This window comes from Seriola aureovittata, chromosome 2, assembly GCF_021018895.1.
Source record: "Seriola aureovittata isolate HTS-2021-v1 ecotype China chromosome 2, ASM2101889v1, whole genome shotgun sequence".
Lineage (NCBI taxonomy): Eukaryota > Metazoa > Chordata > Actinopteri > Carangiformes > Carangidae > Seriola > Seriola aureovittata.
Window position 1 is genome coordinate 30,073,604 of NC_079365.1, and position 12,953 is coordinate 30,086,556.

General features: G+C 41.3%; 1 protein-coding gene across 7 annotated transcripts in view; it reads left to right on the forward strand.

Annotated features, from left to right (window-relative positions):
• The first annotated feature begins 387 nt into the window (after nt 1–387).
• Nucleotides 388–12,953, forward strand: part of chd6 (chromodomain helicase DNA binding protein 6) — a 102,563-nt gene continuing 89,997 nt past the window's right edge. For 2 of the 7 annotated variants that reach the window (XM_056403454.1, XM_056403488.1), the window contains exon 1: nt 388–1,744. The gene's annotated coding sequence lies outside the window, so the exon portion shown is untranslated. Of the gene's footprint in view, nt 1,745–1,771; nt 2,256–2,622; nt 2,771–12,953 lie in introns of those variants that run through there. The other 5 variants (XM_056403445.1, XM_056403479.1, XM_056403462.1 and 2 more) reach the window with 3 other exon arrangements.

A 12,953-nucleotide genomic window follows, 5' to 3' on the forward strand; every position in this document is an offset into this window, starting at 1 on the left:
GTGGCGAGGTCAACAATCCTCTCTGGAACAGTTTACTCAGATCTATAATAGTTATCTTAACCTTGAATCTCTTTGAGTGAATCTTACAGGTCGGGTCTCATGTTGCATCAGAGTTACCGCAAAATACGGCAACTTTGCATCTCGGCAAACCTCAAACTGCAGCGAGAGACATCTGCACTCAGAAGACTGTGTGAAGTGAAGCGCAGGCGGCGTGCTGCAGCAGGATCATCCTCTCAGACACCAGCTGAGAGGAGGTGCGTCCAGGCGGCTCAGGACTTGTTAATGATGAGTTTCAACATGTGTAAAAAAACAAACTCATCGCTCATTCAGAAATACAGGTCAGAGCTCCACTTTATGTGACTTGAGGCTACAAGACAAAGTATTAGAGGCACTTGGTCTATTAATTATTTTCCCCTCGTGTAATATAATAGACGCACCTGTAACCACACCCACCGGTGATGCTGCAGTGTACTGACACCCCCTGGAGTACACTCATACGTCACTGCAGCGACAGAAACGTGTGCGAGGAGTTGTTTGATAAAATCTGCAACACATTTCAGGTATATCTGTGCGCTTTAATATTTTTTAATTTATTTCGTGTTTGGTCCAATCTATCTCATCGTGGTTAGTGTTGTCTTCACTTGTTTTGTAATTATTTAATAAACGAAAAAGAAATTTTTTAAATGAGAGTGTAAAATTCCCTGTTGATGACCTTCAGGTTGTTTTGACCACATTAACCTATGACCTATTATTAACCTGTGTGTGTGTATAAGTGTTTATATATGTATATAAAACATAGATACATATATTATGGTATTATAGAGTATATTAAAGGGTATATTAGGGTAGCTCACCCAAAGGCTGATGTGATGTGTGAGTCATGGTGCCATACTGTAAAAGCAAAAACAATATGGTAAAAGCATTTTTTTTTAATTATTTTATTTATTTTTCTTTTCATTTCCATATTCTTTAATTCACTTAATATTTCCACATTTATTTTCTTATACTTTTACAGATTCGTTCTCTTTTATGGCACTCCTGTGACTCCATAGTTTTCAGGACAAAATGTGAGTTCTGGATGTTGATATTTGATCTTATTCATGTGATTTGTTTTGGAGGTTTCAGTTTGAGCGTTTGGATACTGAGTAAATGTAAGTAGTAAGATATTTTCTCCAGTTATATAATTTGTCAAAGATCCCTGATGTATAAAGTATAAAAGTGAGGAGTATTTTGTGTCTTGAGCAGACTGCGCCTTTAACTGAGGAGACAGAGACAGGAAGGTTAAAGACTTCAGGTGAAGCGAAAAGCAGAAGGAAAGTTAAAGTCTCCTTAAAAAAAACCCGACGGGAACACTTCGGTCCACATCAGTCGAACCCCGCAGCTCACTAACAGATATTTTTAAGTCCGGAAAAACAAACGGAACATCCGGGAAACGCAACCCGATCTGCAAAAGACGTGGAATGTCTTATTCCTTTTTTTTTTTTCTTCCGCCCTTCAAACCCGGTAATAATGATGGAGGAGTAAAAAGCGACATGATTGGTGGATGCAGCCAGCGGAGGAGAAATGTAAACCCGTTCGTGTTGTTGCATCGGGGGGGTTGAAAACTGAACGCTCCCCCTCTTGTTTTTTTTTTTTTTTTTTTTTTTCTCCCTTCCCTTCCTTCAATGACAGCAGCAGGAGCCAGCCGGGCGGTGCGGTGGGAAGCTTCCCCCCGGTACGAGAAGGATTTCCCTGCAAGTCTGCGGTAAGGACAACAACAGCACAAACAAACACCAGCGACCTAGAATAAACAACGGGCAATGTGCGCGAGGCTCACGTCGAGTGCGAATCAGCAGGAAGGTGGGGGGGGGGGGTGGGGGAGGTGTGGGGGTGGGGGGGGGGAGAGAGAGAAACCATGCACACAATACACAATGGTGTTGCCCGGGGGCTGCCGCGATAGCTCTCAGACTAACCCGGGAGAGAGTCGACTCGCTGGTCGCGCTTTGCTTGACAGCTGCAGGGCCAATGGAAATATGCAGGGAGCCAGCTGCGCGAGGCTGCAGCCAATGGAAAAATGTGAAATGCTGAGCTGCTACTGGATCACACCGGGGTAAGGTTAGGCTGGCTGCAGCAGACACACACACCGCCGCTGCCGATAAACTTCCAGCAAATAAAAAAAAAAAAAAAAAAAGGAAAAAAAAAAAAAAAAAACAGGAAAAAGAAAAAAGAAAAAGAAAAGGTTGTTTGTGTTTTGGCTGCTGCAGTGGCCATTTTAGGTAAGAAGCGCCCTTTAACTTTGGGACACTGGCTTGTCTTTGTGGATGTGTAGAGGAGAGAGAGAGAGAGAGAGAGAGAGAGAGAGAGAGTGTGTGTGTGTGTGTGTGTGTGTGTGTGTGTGTGTGTGTGTGTGTGTGTGTGTCTAGACTGGACTGGACTGTGGTGACAAAACAGTGCAGGACTCCGGCATCCAGACTGAATGAACTCCAGCTTTATGTGGATTAAATAGATATTGCACTGAGTTCCACTCCTCCTCCTCTTTTCCTCCCTCCTCCTCCTCCTCTCTCACCCCTCCCCTCTCACCCCTCCCCTCACCTCCCCATCTCTCTCTCTCTCTCTCTCTCTCTCTCTCTCCTCTCTCCCCTCCCTCCCTCCCCTGCCTGCTAATTTTTTATGCATTTTTCTAAACTGTCATGGCGATTTTGTGTCCTTGGAAATAAAAAGCGCCAGTGTTTTTCGGGCTAACCGTGGGGATGTCTCGCCGGTGAGAGCGTGTGTCCGGCGTCCGGAGCAGGTGAGCAGTCCGCCGGGGAGGGTTTTTATCGGGGGGGAGATGTCCCCGAGAAGGAGTTTTAGAGGCTGTCCACACGTGTAAGGAGAGGGCTGTTATAATGTATTTACAACAGCGATGCAGTGACATTACAGAGCTAGCGGAGAGAGCTAGCTGTGTAGCCACGGGTGCTAACGTGAAATAGGACACAGTGTCTCCGAGTCTCTGTCGGTGTGTGCGGTGTGTGTGTGTGTTTTGTGTTTTTCATCCCAAGTCGCCGTTTTGCTCGCTGGGAACTTCTTTTTTTTTTTTCCTCCCCCTTGCTAAGCTAGCTCTCCCAACTTGTGGCAACCCAATGGCTGACAACGGGGGAAGCTAGCTGTGTGCTAGCCCCTGCGTCTGCTAGCCAAAACCTCAAAGAGGTGTAAGCTAGGTTGTTAGCCTGTTAGCCCCCCCCCATCGAAACATTCGTACCGGCAGGAGCCAGGTGTGTGTGCGGGGGCACAGTGAGTCATGGAGGGGATAAGTGTTGTACGTCCATCCGCAGACTTTTCACCTGGCCAGGTGTAACAGCCCTGGGCTACAGACAAAGGCTGCCAGAAGCTAACCCTCATCACAGTGGTCTCACATAATGATATTTGCATCAAATGTGAATTATGCAAAACGAATCAAAGCCTTTTAAAGGTGAAAAGCCTCCCCCATGATAATCAGACTAAAGTGTGAAGACTATCATGGCTTCAGGATGGTGCTGGGCTGGAGGTTGACCTCCACACAGGGTGTCTGCATGACATCAAATTGCACAAAATACACTGATTATACCTCTGTAACAGTTTTAAATCACCACATATACGTGTATTTGTATCTGATTTATCAAAAAGTCCCATGGTGCTATTGTTCCAGATCGCTCACCTTTATGTAAAATTCATATTTTTTAATTCATCAATCCATCCATCTTTTTTCTGCTGCTTGACCAGGTGCATGTGTGGCTTAATGATTAAATATATGATTAGGAATTAATGTGACATTCTACTGGGAAGTGCTGACAAAAGTGTGATATAAACCTCAATAACTACTTAATAAGCACAGTTTGACTTGGAAAGTCTTACTTAGTCAAACCCTGTTCCCAGATTCATCTAATCCTCTGTATTCAGCATAAAATCTGCAGGTGGGAATGAGGGTGTCTTCATTTTCCTCTCATCTCTCTAATCTGGTAGTGTTGCTTTTACGGTTTGTGGTGAGCTGAACGGTTGCCGGTTCAATTCTGGAGTCTACCTGTGTGGTCTCAGGATGACGCTGCTGCAGTGTTTGAGTACGGCGGCCCAGCGGTTCAACACCTCACACCTTGTTGTGTTGCGTTTCCATGTTTCCCCTTGTGTTGGTGTGTCTTTCCTCCCACAGTCAAAAGAAAGACACGCAGCCGAGGCTATTTGAAGACTCTAATCTGAATGTGTCATGTCTTCCTACTTGTTCACCCATTGCGTGACACTTTGCACCGGCTGCTTGCAGAACTGCTGCTGCACTTTGACTCCATCATCCATATAAGTTGCCTGGGCAAGTGGGGGGGAAACACAGCAACTTTTGCCCCCTTCTCAGTTGTTGAGACAGCTGAAGCAGGAGCTGAGACATTTGTGCACACTAAGTTAATACTACTTTTATTACATTAATTAAAATTTTTCACCCACAGTCATATGCTCGTAGTGATGTGAGAGATACACGATGGCAGATGTTTTCAGCTGCTGTTTGTAGAGAAAACATTGAGATCACAGAGGCAGTGCAGAGTTGTACACCAGCCAGCGTTGGCACAGGACATGTGACCTTTCTTTTACAGTACACCTTTACTCTGCTTATGTCTCGTTTGGTAATAATAAGTGTGTTTTTAGTGGCAATACTTGGTCATTTTTGTTTATATGTGACAATTAATACCTTGTAAAGTGCAAAGGTAACTTTCTGTGTGTTTCTAAAACCCCCTTTGTGATCATTAAAAGGTGCAGATCGCCCCTTTTTATAATATATTTGTAAAGGTTGAATTTACGGCTGAGCTGTTGGATTGCACTAGATTTTACAGGTGAACATCTGCACTGAGCGTTACAGGTGCTCTGGTGACAGAAGTTAAGGGATGTTAGTGTATATATAAGGCTGCAAAAGAAGCAAAGTAATAAACCCCACCCATCATATAGTGGTATACTGTATACCACTTTACTGTTTTGTAGAAGACTAGCAAACTTTGCCTTTCTGTCTGTCTAATTTAAATTAACCTAATAGTAATTACATTTTGGTTACAGGTTTCTTAAGGATGTTCTGTCTGCACAGTCACGGCAGACTTAGTTGTTTTTTAAAGACGCTGTAACTGTGACCTAAATACAAACATACAAACTGATGTCAATCAATCTCCATCTTCAGAAAGCCACTGCCAATTAAAGCTATCAAACAGGCAGCAGTTTACATTTTTTTTGCAGTAAATATGAGCTCCTTAATATTGTTGTTTTGTGGTACAGAGGTGTATATTAACAACACACTCTAAATAGAAAAACACATGCGTCCTGACTGTTATCAGAATACTTAAATCACTTTCAGAGTGAACACACTCCATATTGAAAATCAGCTTGAAATGAGTTTGTACCATGTGGACGTCGAATAAAAGCAGGTCCTTTGTTGGGACATCAGAAGGCAGCGCGGCGATTAATTTATTTGACAGTAAAATAACAGACTGTCTTTCCATCTTTCAATAGACACAGGGAACTTTATGTCTAGTACGTCTCAAACAGAGCGATATGATGCTGACAAACACAGGTGTTTCATGCTGCCGTTACAGGCTCTCAAACCTGAGCTGATGGTTTAGTATTCAAATGAAAAGTTTGTCTAAAATCACTGTAGCTTCAGTGAGACATTCTTTCCTAATGAAGCTACGAAGGTTCAACTGTAATTATAACTTTATTTAAAAAGCTTGTTGGACATAAGAACAGCTGCATGTGGTCGAGTTATTGAATCAAAAACTATCCCCGTTTGTGATTCATAAAACAAAGATATCACTTTTGTTTTTGCTATATTTTTAGGCTCCTAATAATGACACGTAGTGCAGCATTATGTTTTCCCTGCAGGTGTTGAACATGAGGAAAAATTTAATACAAGAAATACTGTTAAAAAATACTGTTGTTCTGTTGTTTTCTACCATAAAACAAAACAAAAACAAAAACAATGGGTGATAGAGGAGAAACCTCCTTCATGGCGTTCACACCCCCTGCTGTAATCAAGATGGTTTTTGTGTTTTATATATATATATATATATTTTAATTGTCTATGTGGGTGGAAACAGAAGAAATCAGTTTTTAAACAGACTGGGTGAATCTCAGTTTAGTGTCTCAATTAGTGTTGATCAGCATCTCAATTAGCTGGAACCGAAGGCTTTCCCCTTCCTCTGCGTTTAACGCTGAGCAGACGGAGAGAAGCTCGGGTCCTGCAGACAACATCGTGTACATACTGCTCCGGTTTAAAAGTTGCTGAGCGTTAAGTGGAGGCGGAACTGACTCATCCTGTTCGTCGCGTCTTCTAGAGAGGAGTCGGTTGCATCGTTAGACGTGTTTTTATGTACTTTAACAATCTTAATTAGTAAGTGTACAGATGGTAAACGCAGCTAATGGAAGACATGAGCAGATCGTTTGTTGTGTGTGGTGATAGCTTTTTATATTTGTTTTTACAGTTGACTCAAAAAGAAGAAACACTGAAATGATTTGTTTATTAATTAATCGAGTGATTGATAGAATATTGATAATTGCATAATTGTTTAAAGCTCCATATTTTCTTCTTCTGTGTTTTATTTGAAGTTTTGATCCATCAGAAGATAAGAAAACCACCTCAGTGTAGTTTTACATCTCCTCTCTCAGGCTTCTCTCTGCAGCTCTAGTAACAACAGGTCGGTGAGCCAATCAGAAGAGAGGAGGCTCTGAGCCTCTCTGCTGATTGGCTGACTGTTTTCTGACTGATCCAATAAAAATATAGCAGATTTCAGGTAAAAACACTCAGAGAAACCAAATCCTGCAAGGTTTGGATGGTGGGTCCAGGTGGGCGGGGCTTGGTGACTGCTTTGTTGTGACATCACAAAGTTCCAGAAGTCCTGACGGCTGGTTTTAAGGCTCAGTTTCTGAATACAGGCTGTGTGCATTTCTCTGTGGACTGAGGCTTTGATACTTTCACAGTATTAATATAGAAGCTAGAGCTGATCTATAATCAAACTACACATGGACACAGACCTTTACACTGGAGGAGCTTTAAATCATTTTCAATGGAAAAAATTCATTAGTGCTTGTCTGTGTTTTTAAATCACTGTAATATCTTTGTGTTCTGGTTTGTTGGTCGGACAAAACAAACAATCTGGAGACAGGAGCCTGAGTGATTTATCAAATAATTGTAAAAAAAAAAAAAAAAAAGACATAAACAAACAGACTAATTGCAAATGAAAATATTTAATGGTTGACCTCTTAAAGGGAACATTAGGTGGGAGTCAGTACAGAGGTAAGCTGTAAGCTGCATGTCTTTCTCCAAACATGTAGTAACTCACTCGAAGGTTTCATCCAGGTGATGAGGCTCAGCGTGTGGAAAAAGCTTCAGTTGTGACCTTAAATTTAGCACAATAGTGTAAATATGTCAATGTCACAGCGCTGCAGCCACAGACTAGGTCAGCTGGACGCTTGGCACGAGGAAAAGGTGAAAACTGTGTCATAAGGAGACGCTGCAGAGGCTCGAGATTTGGAGGTGATTAGTGATTTATCTGATTAACGGGAGAAAGCCGAGTCTCGCTGTGTCGTAACCTAAGCCAGGCCGCCTCTGACAACACTGTCCACAGCTCCTTTGTTTGTTCCCCTCGTGGGAGCAACGTACAGCTGAAGCAGGGACGGAGCGAGGAGGAGCTGTGATCCATTTTAAAGACACACTCCCCTCTTTGTGCATGCTAACAAACACACACACACACACACACACATACACACCAACACACAGGTTTTGGGAAAACAGGGTTGAATTTGGTTCGATTTAGCGCAGCCGGCTGCTCCTCCTCCTCCTCCTCCTCCTCCTCCTCCTCCTCCTCCTCGTCCCTCAAGTGAGCCGTCCCCTGATGATTCTCAGGCGCAGCAACAGTTAGGCTCTTCTGCTCTTTTGTGCAAGGGCAAGTGGCTGAGTGAAGGGAATAAGGTCATTGAAAAGAGAACAGCTCTCTCCACTGAGACGGCCAGGGAGGATTTCTGTCTGCGGCTGCTGAGTGAAGTCTGCCGAAGCATCCACTTCCTCTGGTTATAAAGTAAATCCTGGAGCTTATTTACATCCAGAAGAAAAAAAATCACTGTTGATATTGTAATGGTAAAAAAAAAAAAAGAATAAGATATTTGTTTTATGTTTTGTAATCTAAACTAGGTTAGAAGCTTTATCCACGCTAATACGTTTTCACTTCAAAACAGCGTTTTCAATCTCCATCCATACGAGCGTTTTAGCTCCATATCAGAAATAATCCCACACCTGACACACCTGAAAACACGTATCACATGACCATCCACATACACTGGGCATGTGTGTGTTCGGTGTGAACAGTTTGTTAAGTTGCAGAAAATACTGCGAACGACGAACAGCAAAGGCAGTTGTAGCATTAAAATGCACAACAGCTGCTAGCAAGAACAACAAGGTCAGCAACGTTCATAATTCGTAATCCATGTCGTATTCACCACTGGGCGGTCGTCTGAGTCATCGCTTCAAAAGGTCTCAGTTTCTGCTCGTTCAGACTAAAACGCCACCCCGAAGTTTTCAAACTAAAACGGGTTCAGCTGCGTCTGTTTCAGTGTGGATGTAACCTGAGCTCTTTTCATTATTTAACAATCTTTTCTTGATTTTTCTTCTTGTTTTGTCTGAAAAACAATCCTAAATTTGAGAGGCTGGAGCCAAATGATTTGAAAATTGAGCAACTAATTTATTCTTAAAGCTTCATATTTTCTTCTTCTTCTGTGTTTTATTTGAAGTGTTGATCCATCAGAAGATATAAAAACCATCTCAGTGTAGTTTTACATCTCCTCTCTCAGGCTTATATAGCAGATTATATAGCAGATTTCTGGTAAAAACACTCAGAGAAACCAAACCCTGTAAAGGTTTGGATGGTGGGTCCAGGTGGGCGGGGCTTGGTGACTGCTTTGTTGTGACATCACAAAGTTCCAGAAGTCCTGACGGCTGGTTTTAAGGCTCAGTTTCTGAATACAGGCTGTGTGCATTTCTCTGTGGACTGAAGCTTTGATACTTTCACTCGTCATTTTCATGATATATTTATACATATTTTACATATTTATATGCTGCATGCGTCATGAAAATGACGAGGAATCAACAGTGCTGCGCTACGCAGCAGCTGGCAGGAGACTCAGTGTTGCGCTACGCAACATCCAGTATAAATGGGTAAATATAGAACCTAGACCTGATCTATAATCACACTACACATGGACAGAGACCTTTAGACTGGATCTTTAAAGTCAATTCATGTATCAGTATATATCATTATATGGCAATTGTATGAAAAAAATCAGCAATGGTATATTTCCAAGCTAATTTTTTTACTGTGTTACACTAGAAAACTAAATCTTCAATAACTAATTCATTAATTTCGACACCAGAAATGTCTAAAACAGCGAAACAGGATCAGATCATGATGTGGTTTTTGGTCGAATGTGTTTGTGACTGGTGAGATTTTTCTGTAGAAATGAGTTCCCACTTCATCTGGCCCTCCCTGTACACATGCACTCTAGTGTGTGTGTGTGTGTGTGTGTGTGTGTGTGTGTGTTTTTATTTGTTTGTGTACTTGTGCGAGTACTGCTGCACAAGGCTGCAAAATGAGTGAGCAGCAGACGGCTGTTTCATTTCTGGAAACAGCATGCTCTGCATCAATATTCATGGGTGACAGGTGTGTAGAAATAAAACAACTTGGCACAAAAACTTGGAGGAAGCTTCCACACGCTGCTTTTCCCACTTAGATTTTAACTCCTCGTGGTTTTTAGGGGCAATTTCATGGAGAACAGGAAGTCCACACCTCCTCTTACCTTGTTCTTACACTTCTCTGTCATGCATAATTACTTTAAGGCCACAGGAGTATTGTAGTAAATCTGCTGTTCGGGCACCAAGGCTCTCACTGTTGGTTACCTGTAGTATCAGGCAGGAAGTGAGTCCTGCTCTATCAGGTGTTGTGAGACCTGAGCGACTGGATTAAACCTAAATGTATTTTATCTCTGAGCAGATAAAGAGCAGGTGGGATTTGATGTGAGGCCATCAGGTGTGTGTTATGCAAAGTGTGGAGCGGGGAGGTGGAGGTGAGGTGTGTCTGTTGGGGTTAGGGGGGTTGAATCCAGCATGACAACATCTTTTTGTCATTTTAAAAGGTCATTTTTATGGCATTTAAACTATATGAGGTTACTGGCCTTTAACATGGAGTGACCGTGGAGGTGAGATTAACAGGTGCTGACTTGCAGCTAAGCTAAGTGAAACTGCGCAGTTATCACAGTGTTTTAATCCTTAACCAGATTTTTATTTTCTACAATTAAAAAGGATCCAAACTGAAGATAATGAAGCATTTTATTTATAATTTATAATTTTATTTCTGTTGCTGCTGGAAGTGATTGAGATTCCAGCAGAGCTGAGAAGTAATTCAATATTTTGGGTTTATTTTCGCCACAGATAAACACTTGCATTTTCTCACATTGAATTAAGTTTACTTTTCCAATTACTTTTTTATCTTTATACTTTTTTACTTTATTAAAAAAAAGCCAGACCATAATATCTGGATTACTTCAACACACAGTGTCGTCCAAAAGTCTGAGACCACTTTCCCATTCATGTGAATTAATACAAAAATATTAATGCATCAGAATCATCATCAGAATCAGAAAACTTAATTGATCCCACTGGGGAAATTAGGTTACATCACAGATGCTCCCCACAGCAAAGAATAGAGAATAAGAAATAAAATTATACAGATAATGATAAAATATAAACATAAAATACAGAAATGAGTCTTTATACTATGATATAGAAATAGAAAAATATAAATACGTAAGGATAAGTGCCAAAAAAGGTGATAGTTAAAATATAAATAAAGATATAAATGCAACAATATATGGAGAAATTGTTCAAAATTGCACTTGTTTGAAGCAACAATAGAATAATTGCACTTGCATAATAATCTATTGGTTAATAAAACAATATTATGTCAGAAACTGCTGCATTGAATAAGATGAACGATGTGATTTTGAATACTTAAAAATAATATGATGACAAAGCTGTTATATACATATTATATTTATATAGTGACATTAATTTTGTCCATTATCACCTCCTAATTTCTGATAATTTTTATGGACACGATAATATAACGCAGGATTTGAGCCACGACGCAGCAAAACATAAAATATCCTGCGACTACAGCCTCTCTGCGCCTGATCCTCCCCCAAAATATAATAAAATAAAAAAGACGGGATCAATACTGATATCGGGTTTCTCATATAAGCCTGGGCCGATGTTCAATAACATTAAATATTGCGATATTTCACGCCATATGTGATATTTTTGAAACATAAAATACAACAATATAATTAATTTCTAAACATATAATTATGTTATAACCCCCCCTCCCCTGTGATAACGTCATATATTGTGATATTTGAGCTGGACTGTAACATCCGACATGGTGTGTTGAAGCAAGAAAACTAACCAGGGTTTATTCTCATATTTATATTTTAGAAGCAGTATATTATTATTTTATTTTATCTTCTTTCGGGACTTGTGTGTATTTCTTTGCCGAAGGTGTTTTGTTTGAAAAGAAACAAGTCACTACTGTTTAAAGAAGTTATTTGCCGGTGCTGAAACACACAGGTGTACTTCCCTCATCGCCCTGTTTCTAAAATCTCATCATTTTAATAAGAGCTTAATGTTTATTGTCACCTTTGGATGCAGCAGTGACCCCCCCCCCCCCCCCCCCCCCCCCCTAAAAAGAAAAAGGTGCTAATGAGCTCTTTTAACCTCGCTGCAGACAGTCCTGCCTCAAACACTGTCACATGATATAATTTGATATAAATTATTACGTGTGCTGCCGGTTCCATTTACAGTAACAACGGGAATCTTTCACACCTGGAAATGACTGGAGCCACATGTGGAGGAGACGACGACGACGACGCTCCGGACTCTAGACTAGACTTCAGCTTCACACACAGTCTGCAACTGAAGCAGCTCGTTCACTAAAATATCACTTTGCATGATGTTGCCGTACTGGAAGATTTCACTTTATTAGCTTCTCTAAAATAAAATGCTTGTCACTGACAGGCTCGTATAATGGAGCAGGAGTTAAAGGGAAAAAAATTAATTTAGGAAAATATTTGTCGTGACAGTTTCCTTTCAAGCTCGTGGATAATATGAAATAGATTTGTGCTTGAGTATCAATTCATTTTAGAAAAATGAAATTCAAACTGTTCACACACACACAAATGGATGTTTTGATTGACAAATTGCACAATCATTTCGTGTCTCTATGGCAACAGGAGATGAAGGGACCAGGGTATATGACGCCGTATTGTCCTGTTGTCACTCTGGGTTTGGCTCCGCGTCCTCCCGCGTGAGGCGTCCAACAGGCCCCGCCTCTCGGGGCGGAGCTCAGAGCGCAGCGTCGGTGTCGGTCAGTGGGCCTCAGGGTGCAGAGTGTCCCACATAACCCGAAGCACTTAACTGATCAGATTCATTAGCTTGATTCTGTCAGCGTATGTGCATTTTTATTGCTGTGGTGTTTCTGCACTGCATTTCCCAGAGATCAGCTGTCAGTGGAGCATCATGGGAGATAATCCTGACAGCTTGTTGATGTGAGTTGATTTTGTGTCAGCTCACTTCCTGCGTGTCAGAAAATCTTTCTCAAATAAACTGCTAGATGTTTACACCTGCAGATGTTCATACTCTGAGTTGAACCCCTGCCAATTTACACCAGTTGGTAGTGTGATATTTTTATTTATTTACACGGAAAATGCTGCAAATTAAAGTCAAAATTCAGACACTGACCAAGCCGAGATCCGAGATACAAGAACCTTAGAGATGCTCGAAGTGAAAGAGTGAGAACAAAAACATCTCTGCTGCACTTGTGTCTTATTCGCAGCACTGGCTCCTCGTGACAGGTGTGCAGGAGAGAATGAATTAGCACATTAATCACAGA